Here is an 8,711-nt window from a genome sequence, read left to right on the forward strand (position 1 = left end):
GCAGTACAACAAAAATAAAGGAGGGCTGATATAGTAACTACAGCAAAATTCAGCTGAAGAAAAGTTTTCTTTTATTTTCATTAACTTTTTAGGGAATAGCTCAGGAGGAATCTCAACTTGCAAAACATAAAATAACACTTAACATCAACATTTGTTCCTGTGGTTCAGTGGTAGAGCATTGCGTTAGCGGCGCAAAAGATCGTGGGTTCAATTCCCAGGGAACACACATACTGGTAAAAAATGTATAGCCTTAATGCAATGTAAGTCACTTTGGATAAAAGCGTCTGCTAAATGCATAAATTATTTTTATTAATTAATTATTATTTACTTTGCACATCCAGACCAATGAACAAAAGGATTTATCGTAATCCCAACACAATTGCTTTTTCACAAGTTTAAATTACGTGTATTCAATTAATTATGACAAATCGTGTTGTATTAGAAAATGAGGTAAGCAAAAAATATATATATTTTTGAGTGTATGAACATATAAATGAAGCTAAATTAGATGCTTCTGTTATCCTGGACTGATTTTTAAAGGCCACTGCTATATAATATTTCATATCAGAAGCCTCTGTGTTTAGTTTATGACTATTTATTCTTTAATTAACTGCAATTATACAGTTTGCTTGTCATACAATCTGCCAGGCAGTGTTTAGCTAGCATAACCACACATGTTCAACGTAATGGCCGAAATGACAGATTGTTTTGTAGAAATTTATATTAACTATAATGTAAAGTCATGTTTTACCACTGACAGCTATTCAACCTCTTTGGTGCATTTATGAAAAATCAGTATCAATATTGATATCCACAGGACAGTGAAATACAATTTGACCTATCATTTTAAAAGAGTTAAGTAACTTGGGTAAGTACTGAAAAAATGTACACTATACCAGTCATTTGACTGAAAAGTTTTCTTAAGCTCTTGATCTTATTATTGTACACATACACACACTAAAAAAGGGCAACATGTCTGGTTGAGAATAAATTTATGGATGACTACTAATGCATCATTTGGACATTTATTACATTAAGTATAAAAGCTTGATGTGACTAATATGTGTACAGTGAAATAATGGTAATTTGTAAATTGATTCATAACAGTATGTAAATCTACGTTGTGTATTTACATCCACTTTTACGTCACTTCAGCTAAAAAAATTTGACAGTGTATTTATATAACGATTAAGGGTTTGGGAGAAAATAACTTACGGGCAGAAATTTATTAAAAGGTGGAGTTCAGCATTGTCAATAATTCAAGGCATGTAGGAGGAAATTTGTGTTTGAGTATTTGCTCATTCTTTTGCATGTGACTGTTCATTACAATCAACTTACATTACAAACAGCAAATACAAACACCACTAATACTAACTACAAATATTTAGGGGGAAAAAAATCAGTGGAACGAAGAGGTTTTTATAGGGTTTAGAGGTTTTATAGAAGCTGTTCTTTATACATACAATACAAATGTGGAAAGGGATGGAAAACTTCAAGCCCTAACATTATGCACAATTAAAGTAGCCTATCATAAAAGTAGTTGAATGCCACTTATGCACTATATTTTGTGAAGGACAGACCTACATTTAAAATGTTATTTGCTGAGGATGAGGATAAACTCTTTGCTATTGACAGAAAATTTTAAATCGTAAAACAATGGAATTTGTTGTAATAGACTAGAGTTGCGATAATGGCCAGTTATGTCCACAATCTTGATATGACCATCTTCTTTTTTTTTTGTCAAATGCAATGTTTAACTGAACCGCATTCACCGTTCCATTTTGTACATGAGTAGCTGCCTCATGGGGGCGCTAGTCCACTGAACTTAATCTATATGCATCAAGAGACACGTGCTGTACATTATCCAACACAAAATGATGGTACTTTTTAAGCAACCATGTAATCCTACTATCTTACAATGTAGTAATGAACAAAGAGTCATAATGTTCCTCAGTGTCACAGCAAACCTTTTTGCTTTAATACCAAAGTTATTGTTATTTTTGCATGTTTGGAGTGTGTGTGCTGTACTTTTAGTATTACACGCAGTCTGCTGAATCAATATTTGTTCATCATAAACTAAGTAAATACTATGCACAAACAATGGCTCTCTGTAGAAAACTAGGACAGCACAGAACAAACTTTTGTCTTTAGACACACAACAGCAGGGCACATTCAGTCTATCCAGTTAGACTAAAAAAATATATACATGCTGCATGGTCACTGAAACAGGCGTCTCATCAGCAATGATGACTTTACCAGTGAGGACATGAACTAAAGCCACAACACCTGGTGCAACAGAAGAGGTGTATTGAGCCCATCACCACAAAGATGAAATGTCAAAGCCCACTATACTGTATCTAAACTCAGATGACTGATTACTGCAAGAGAAGCAGAAATGTTTAACTCAGATGACTGATTACTGAAAGCGAAGCAGAAATCTGTAAATAAGGCTAGTTAGGTTCTGAATTCTGTTGGGTGTTAAAATAAAGCTGCATAATGATTCGTAGAAATTATCAGATCCCAAATGATTTAAATAAACATTTCAAAGGCGTTTTCAGTAACCACAAATGTTTACAAGAATGTAAACATTAGATGTAATATTAGCTAGCTCTGCCCGGAATTGTTGTTTACTGCTGATTGAAATATTTAAGTGACTTCAAAATCTCAGTGATCAATAGGAAACAGCCTTATCATTCGTCATACAGAAATGCATATTAGATAACACAGCAGTGTCTGCTAGACATCCAACTTAATGGTGAAGTGAAATATTTGAATGACTATAGTAAAATTATAAATGTGATAAACTGTACACACACAAAAAAACTGTTCTTCAGTGGTTCTATGGGGTGGGTAAGGTGCTATAGCACCACTGCCATACAAAGAACCCGTTATGCCCCTGTATAGTTCTTTAAAGGTTCTATAACTCTCTCTTAGTTTAGTTGGGGAAAGGATTAAAAAATGAAATTAAAATACAGTGTATTTACTGAAGATAACATGGTTCTCGACCTTTTTGCCCCCAAGGCCCCCTATAAGGAAATATTCCAGGGACACCACGTGAGACTTTTTGACCTCAGAAAAGCAAAAGTGATTCAGAACAGCTTTTGCCATTGCAATAAATTGAGTGGAGTAATCCAAGGAAGAGAATGATTGAGGTTCCTCTTATGGTACTACATAGCACCATTTCACAAGGTGCTATATAGCACTTAAAGTGGTTATATTTAGCACCATTGTTTTTTTTTTTTTTGTTTTTTTTTGGAGTGTATTCTCTTGGACCTACTAAAGTTTGAAACATCTTACCACAAAACCACATCCCCTAAAGCAACTGACTAGCTGTAGTTAGTTTCCAGTATTAACATTAGTTGACAGAACTAACTTGCTTCATGCTTTTATTTATTTATTTTGTCTCTTTATATAGATTTATAATCTTTTCTTTTAATTTTTACATTATTCCAATTGTAAATGATAACTATATGTGACAAAGGTCTAGCGGTTTCGAAAATGTTATTTAACCTTAGCTAGTCAGTGTATAGAAGTGCCTCTTACATTAATTCAGAAATCTATAGCTTACTTATAAGCCCTTGGGACACCAGAGGTTAGCAAGTAAAGACTTTATGTGCAAATAATAATAATAAAAAAACATAGTACCTTTCACACACTGCAAGCTGCAGCTATTACAGTTTGAGCTTGAACGGAAGTAAAATGATACCTCCCGAAAATATTGATTTCTTATAGTGTTGTTTGTAAAGACCATAGCACAAACACTGCTGCTGCTCTTCTGAAAAAATGGTATGCGTGAAATCTGACCTTATTTCCTGGATGATGAGGATGCTTATTCTTGATTTTACATGTACATGTGGTAAGATGAATAATTTATTTCAGTATATGTTTGATATCATCAGTTTTTCAGTAGATTTTGTTATCTTAATAATCATTCAAATGATAATAAAATAATTAAATACACATTTCAAACAGTGTATTGTGACTTCTTGGTAATTCTTTTGTAATTTTTCAGTATTGATGGTACTGAGAAGTAATGGTTTTTTTACAGGTTTGAATGTATGTCGGGGAGATCAAATCACCAATGTCAGTTTACCTACTGAGCTTCAGTCTGAAGTCCTGCTGCCCTGTTTCTTTGAATCAGACTTGAATTCAAACCAGACAAATGAAACTTGCGTGGTGTGGACTCACCTCAATTCAACAAACAGAGAAATTGTGGAGATCAGTCTGGATGGTAAAGCTAAATTCTGGAATAACCGACGTGGACGGATTAAGACATTCCCAAAAGTCTGAACTGCTGGACTTCTCCATCCAGATCCGTAATGTGCAGCAGTCTGATTTAGGTGTCTACCACTGCACACTGTTCAGAGAGACTGGCTGTCTCCTAGCCTATAAGAGGATTGAACTACACAACGGTAAATGAGAATACTGTCTTAATGTGCATCTACTGCTTGAAATGCTGTACAGTGAAAACTGAACAGTCTAAAAGTAGTTAAATGAAGAGCATCCATCCATATTACAACGTGCCTCATACGGCTCCGGGGGGTGAATAAAGGCCTCCTGTTACGAATCAACGGGTTTTTGTTAAAAAATTATCCATATTTATTTTCCATAATATAAATTATCCATGTTATCCATGAACTTTATTTAACTACTTTGGGACTGTTGAACAAAAACACCCACCTACTCCCATTCTAACACTTGGAAGAGCCAGGACAATTTTTCAAATCCAACTCCGATTGGATTCGTCTGAAAGAAGAAAGTCATATACACTTAGGATGCCTTTAGGGTGAGTAAAACATGGACTAATGTTCATTTGCGGGTGAACTAAGCCTTTAAATGCAAAATCCTGTTCAAACTGTCTTGAAAATATGAAAAATGTTCCTTTGGCAGATTTGAAGTCAGTATGAAATTCTTGCCAATGTTTTAAATGCTTGTAGAATTTATACTCAAAAATAAAATAAATATTACATAATTTATTTTCTGCAGAATGCTTAAATATAAATGTGATATCTTTCATTGCAGCATTTATGTTCACTGTGCTGTAGTTGCTCAAAATTGTGGTGTCTATGACCACTGGTGGCTATCATGAGAACTTTTAAACCTCAAATACAACACCCATTAATAGGTTTAGGTTTGCCATTTCCATTGTTAATGCCATTGAAAAGTGGGCAGTAAGTAGAATAGATATTGCATGTCAGATGACAGAATATGGGAAAAGTACTATTACTTTAGTACAGAGTCTGCGAATTTGGCTCTTCCTTTTTACTATCGATAGAGGTACAGTATTATCCATATTACATTTCTCAACTTTTAAACGTCACACAAAAATTACTGCTGCAGCTTGTTTCAGTCAAGTGGCATTCCTGTCTAAGTGAGCATTTCTGGGCCATAGGATGATGGAATGACATTTGGCCATCTGGATACTTCAAGTGTCCGATTGCACAGAACATACACTGCCCAATGGCATTAGATGGCTTCATCTGTTTGTCCAGCAACAACAGTCTTTAGGTAGGCTGGCTTTTAGATTCAGTGATTTTTAAATTTTCCAGTAACTTTGGCTTTCACTTTATTTTTGTTTTCAGGTGTTCATTGTAACTTACATCACACAATATACATCTCATGTAACCTTGGTTCCCTGAATAGGGAACAAGACGCTGCTTCCCTTTCATAGAAGTGAACCTATAAAGGGAACAGAAGAATGTAACCATCACGGATCGCTTGCCGATACAACACTCCCACCTTGTGGGCTGTTACTTTATTGCCAATAGTAAACCTGCATTGACACTGAAGGCACAATCTCCATGTCATTACTTGTAATCTTCTGACTCTGGTCTGATTTATAAAGCATTAAACATTTCCGTCATGTTTATTTGCACTATTACATTGATGTATAATTCAGGTACCTTTGGGATACTCATTTCAAAGTAGGCCTACTATGATTTGGGGCACACTAGTGATTGTGTGAATGGAGTCAATCCCAGTAAACCACTGACACCCAGCAACCACACAGTGGAGCTCCATCCTCGTTCTGAGGAGACACCTGTTTTAATAGACCACATTTGCTGGAAATATTCCATTGGCAAGAAGTTTGGGGAAGGAGAATGCGACTCCATCTTTGAAGGGACCTGCTGTGAGGACCACCTTCAGGTGGCTGTAAAATTCACAGCAGAATTGGAGAACAAGCCGTACATCAGCCTTGTAAGTAGACTGCTCTCTCTGTCTCTAGACTGTCATCTCCTCTCAGTCACAGTTTGCAGTTTTTACCACTTTTAATGTAAATTACAGAGTACAAACAGATTTTAATAGCCAAACAGACTGGGCTAAATCCTTTTTTGAGAAACCACTCCCATCTAACCTTTCTTCTAGCCTGACCATCCAGACCAGGCCCCAGCTGTCACCACTGGACTAGCAGGACTATCCCGACCAATACATCATGGTCTTAGAGCAGCCCTTGCCCTCCATGTTTGGCAGCATTATGACGGGCTCTTCAGTGAGGGGATGACGTGTCATTTCATGCGGCAGGTGACTGATACTGATGCCATGTGCTGTTCCAGGGGCGTCTTCCATCAGGCCATCAAGTTGCAGAATCTCCTTGTCAACATAAACACACTGAAGGTCACATTGACTGATTTCGGATGTGGGGAAAAGCTCGTCCTACAACTCCTATAGTGGTATGTATTATCTTGCGAAAATGTAGTTTCAGACTTAAACTGTACACCATGCCCTAATTAGATGGGACACAGCGAGATATTAGAAATGCACGGCATTTTTAGAAGAAAAGCCAAACATAATATTATTTTTGTTGACTAAAACTAATGGAATTTCAGTCAGACTAAAGTAAGAAAACATAGTGGTAAAACAAAGTTTCATATGTGACAAACTCTTTCCTCCAGGGACAACAAGGTACTGCCCTGGTGAGTACATCGAGAAGGGCCAGTACCAGGGGAAGCAGGTAACAGTGTGGTCGCTGGTAGCGCTGCTGTGTCGAATGATCACCAGCCTTTACCCAGACAGCAGTGACATCGATCTGATGGATGTCGATGTCTGGTTCCAGCCGGGCTTCTCAGATGGTGAGAATTTCATTACAACAAAGAAGGGCAATTGCAATTCCTAATCATGCAAAACAGAGAAAACAGTGGCTTTATAAAATATATTCTTATGGATAAAGCCGTAATCTTTCTCAGTTTTACAGCTTAGAGAACAGATGTAAAGTTAAAGGCTATATTCAGACATCTCTACCTCTTTCTGCACAGAATGCTGCCATTTGATTTGCGGTTGCCTGAAGAGTGACCCAGAGCAAAGGTTTCATTCTCTTCCATGACTGGCTCAAGGTATTAAGTCTAAGACAAGCTAAAATTATTTTGAAGACATATTGTTGGTTTGATTTGATTATAAAGACATGAGCTTCAGGCCCCCTTGCAGCCTTGTGTCTTGTGGGCTAAAGTGGATTGCCCCTCCATCCCTCCAGTCTTAGTGTCTTGTGGGGCTGGCAGGTAAAGGTTGCATCTGGTGCCTTGGCTTGAGGCAGAAGTTTTAGAGTCTTGCAGAACTACTTGCCTAGGGATGTGTATTGTAAATAGAGCTCCCTTTCTCAGCCGACTTGGGTCCAGAGATCCTTTCAGTGCCATTTTAGAAATCCCAACCGCTAAAAAGGTTCCTGTCACTACTGCCCATTTCACAGCTTTACCCAGAGGTCCTTCACTTCAAAAGTTTCTCATCACAGGCAACCACGTCACAGAGATCATGTCAGTGCCGCTCCAGAAATCACTGTGAATGCTACCCTAAAGATTCCTGATGCTGCTGTTCCAGAACCTCCTGAAGTCAGAGAGGTCAGAGTCACAGGCACCACAGAGTTTAAATGGTTTGAATGGTTTAGCTTCTCAGTACTTGAGCAAGCTCTAATTGCATTATAGTCCTTGACATCCACTGCGATCTCATAAATCTGGCAATTTAATAATACCTAGATAGAATATTCAAAATCAACTATGGGCGGTAGTGCACAGTTCCTGTGGCAAGCTTCAGCCCCAAACAATGGCATGATGTATCCCAGTTATCAAGGTAAATGAACTGGATGAATATTCTGAATAATAAATATACAGTCTGACTTGTGTTGCAGCCTCGAATTAAACCACACCACGCTGGTGGTTCATCAGGCCAGAGGACAACTGGCCCCCCGCCTGAGTCTGATTCCTCAAGGCTTTTTTCTCAATTTCTGTCACAGATGGAGTTTGAGTTCCTTGCCTTTTGGCTTGCTTAGTTGAGGACACTTAATATTTGGTGATATTATCGACTTGCCTGCACAGACACTATTGGATGCGAACTGAACTGAGCTGGATGATGACATCACTGTTTTCTCCAGAGCTGTTTTATAGATTAATTTAACTCATTCTAATATTGATGAACTTTACACAGTTATTAAACTGAGCTGAATCAACAATGAACTGACTTTAACTGAAAAATTGGATATTGTCCTCTTTTTAGAGTTGCTTTACAGCAGAGTTGAATTTTGTTTACATCACTGAAACATAATTTTCCTGTTTAACACTGTAAAGCTGCTTTGACACAATCTGTATTGTATCCACCTTATTCCTACGCCCCATGGCGCTTTGCACAAATTATATGTGTAACAGAGTTCACACACTGCATGATTTTCAAAGTCATCGGATCACCGTTGCTTTCACACTGCACAACTATCTGGGGTAGCATGCAGT

General features: G+C 37.4%; 1 pseudogene; it reads left to right on the forward strand.

Annotated features, from left to right (window-relative positions):
• Positions 1–6,406: 6,406 nt before the first annotated feature.
• Positions 6,407–8,257, forward strand: LOC107681377 (serine/threonine-protein kinase pim-1-like; annotated as a pseudogene).
• The last annotated feature ends 454 nt before the right edge of the window (positions 8,258–8,711 follow it).

This window comes from Sinocyclocheilus anshuiensis, unplaced genomic scaffold (genome assembly GCF_001515605.1).
Source record: "Sinocyclocheilus anshuiensis isolate Anshui unplaced genomic scaffold, SAMN03320099.WGS_v1.1 scaffold697, whole genome shotgun sequence".
Classification (NCBI taxonomy): domain Eukaryota; kingdom Metazoa; phylum Chordata; class Actinopteri; order Cypriniformes; family Cyprinidae; genus Sinocyclocheilus; species Sinocyclocheilus anshuiensis.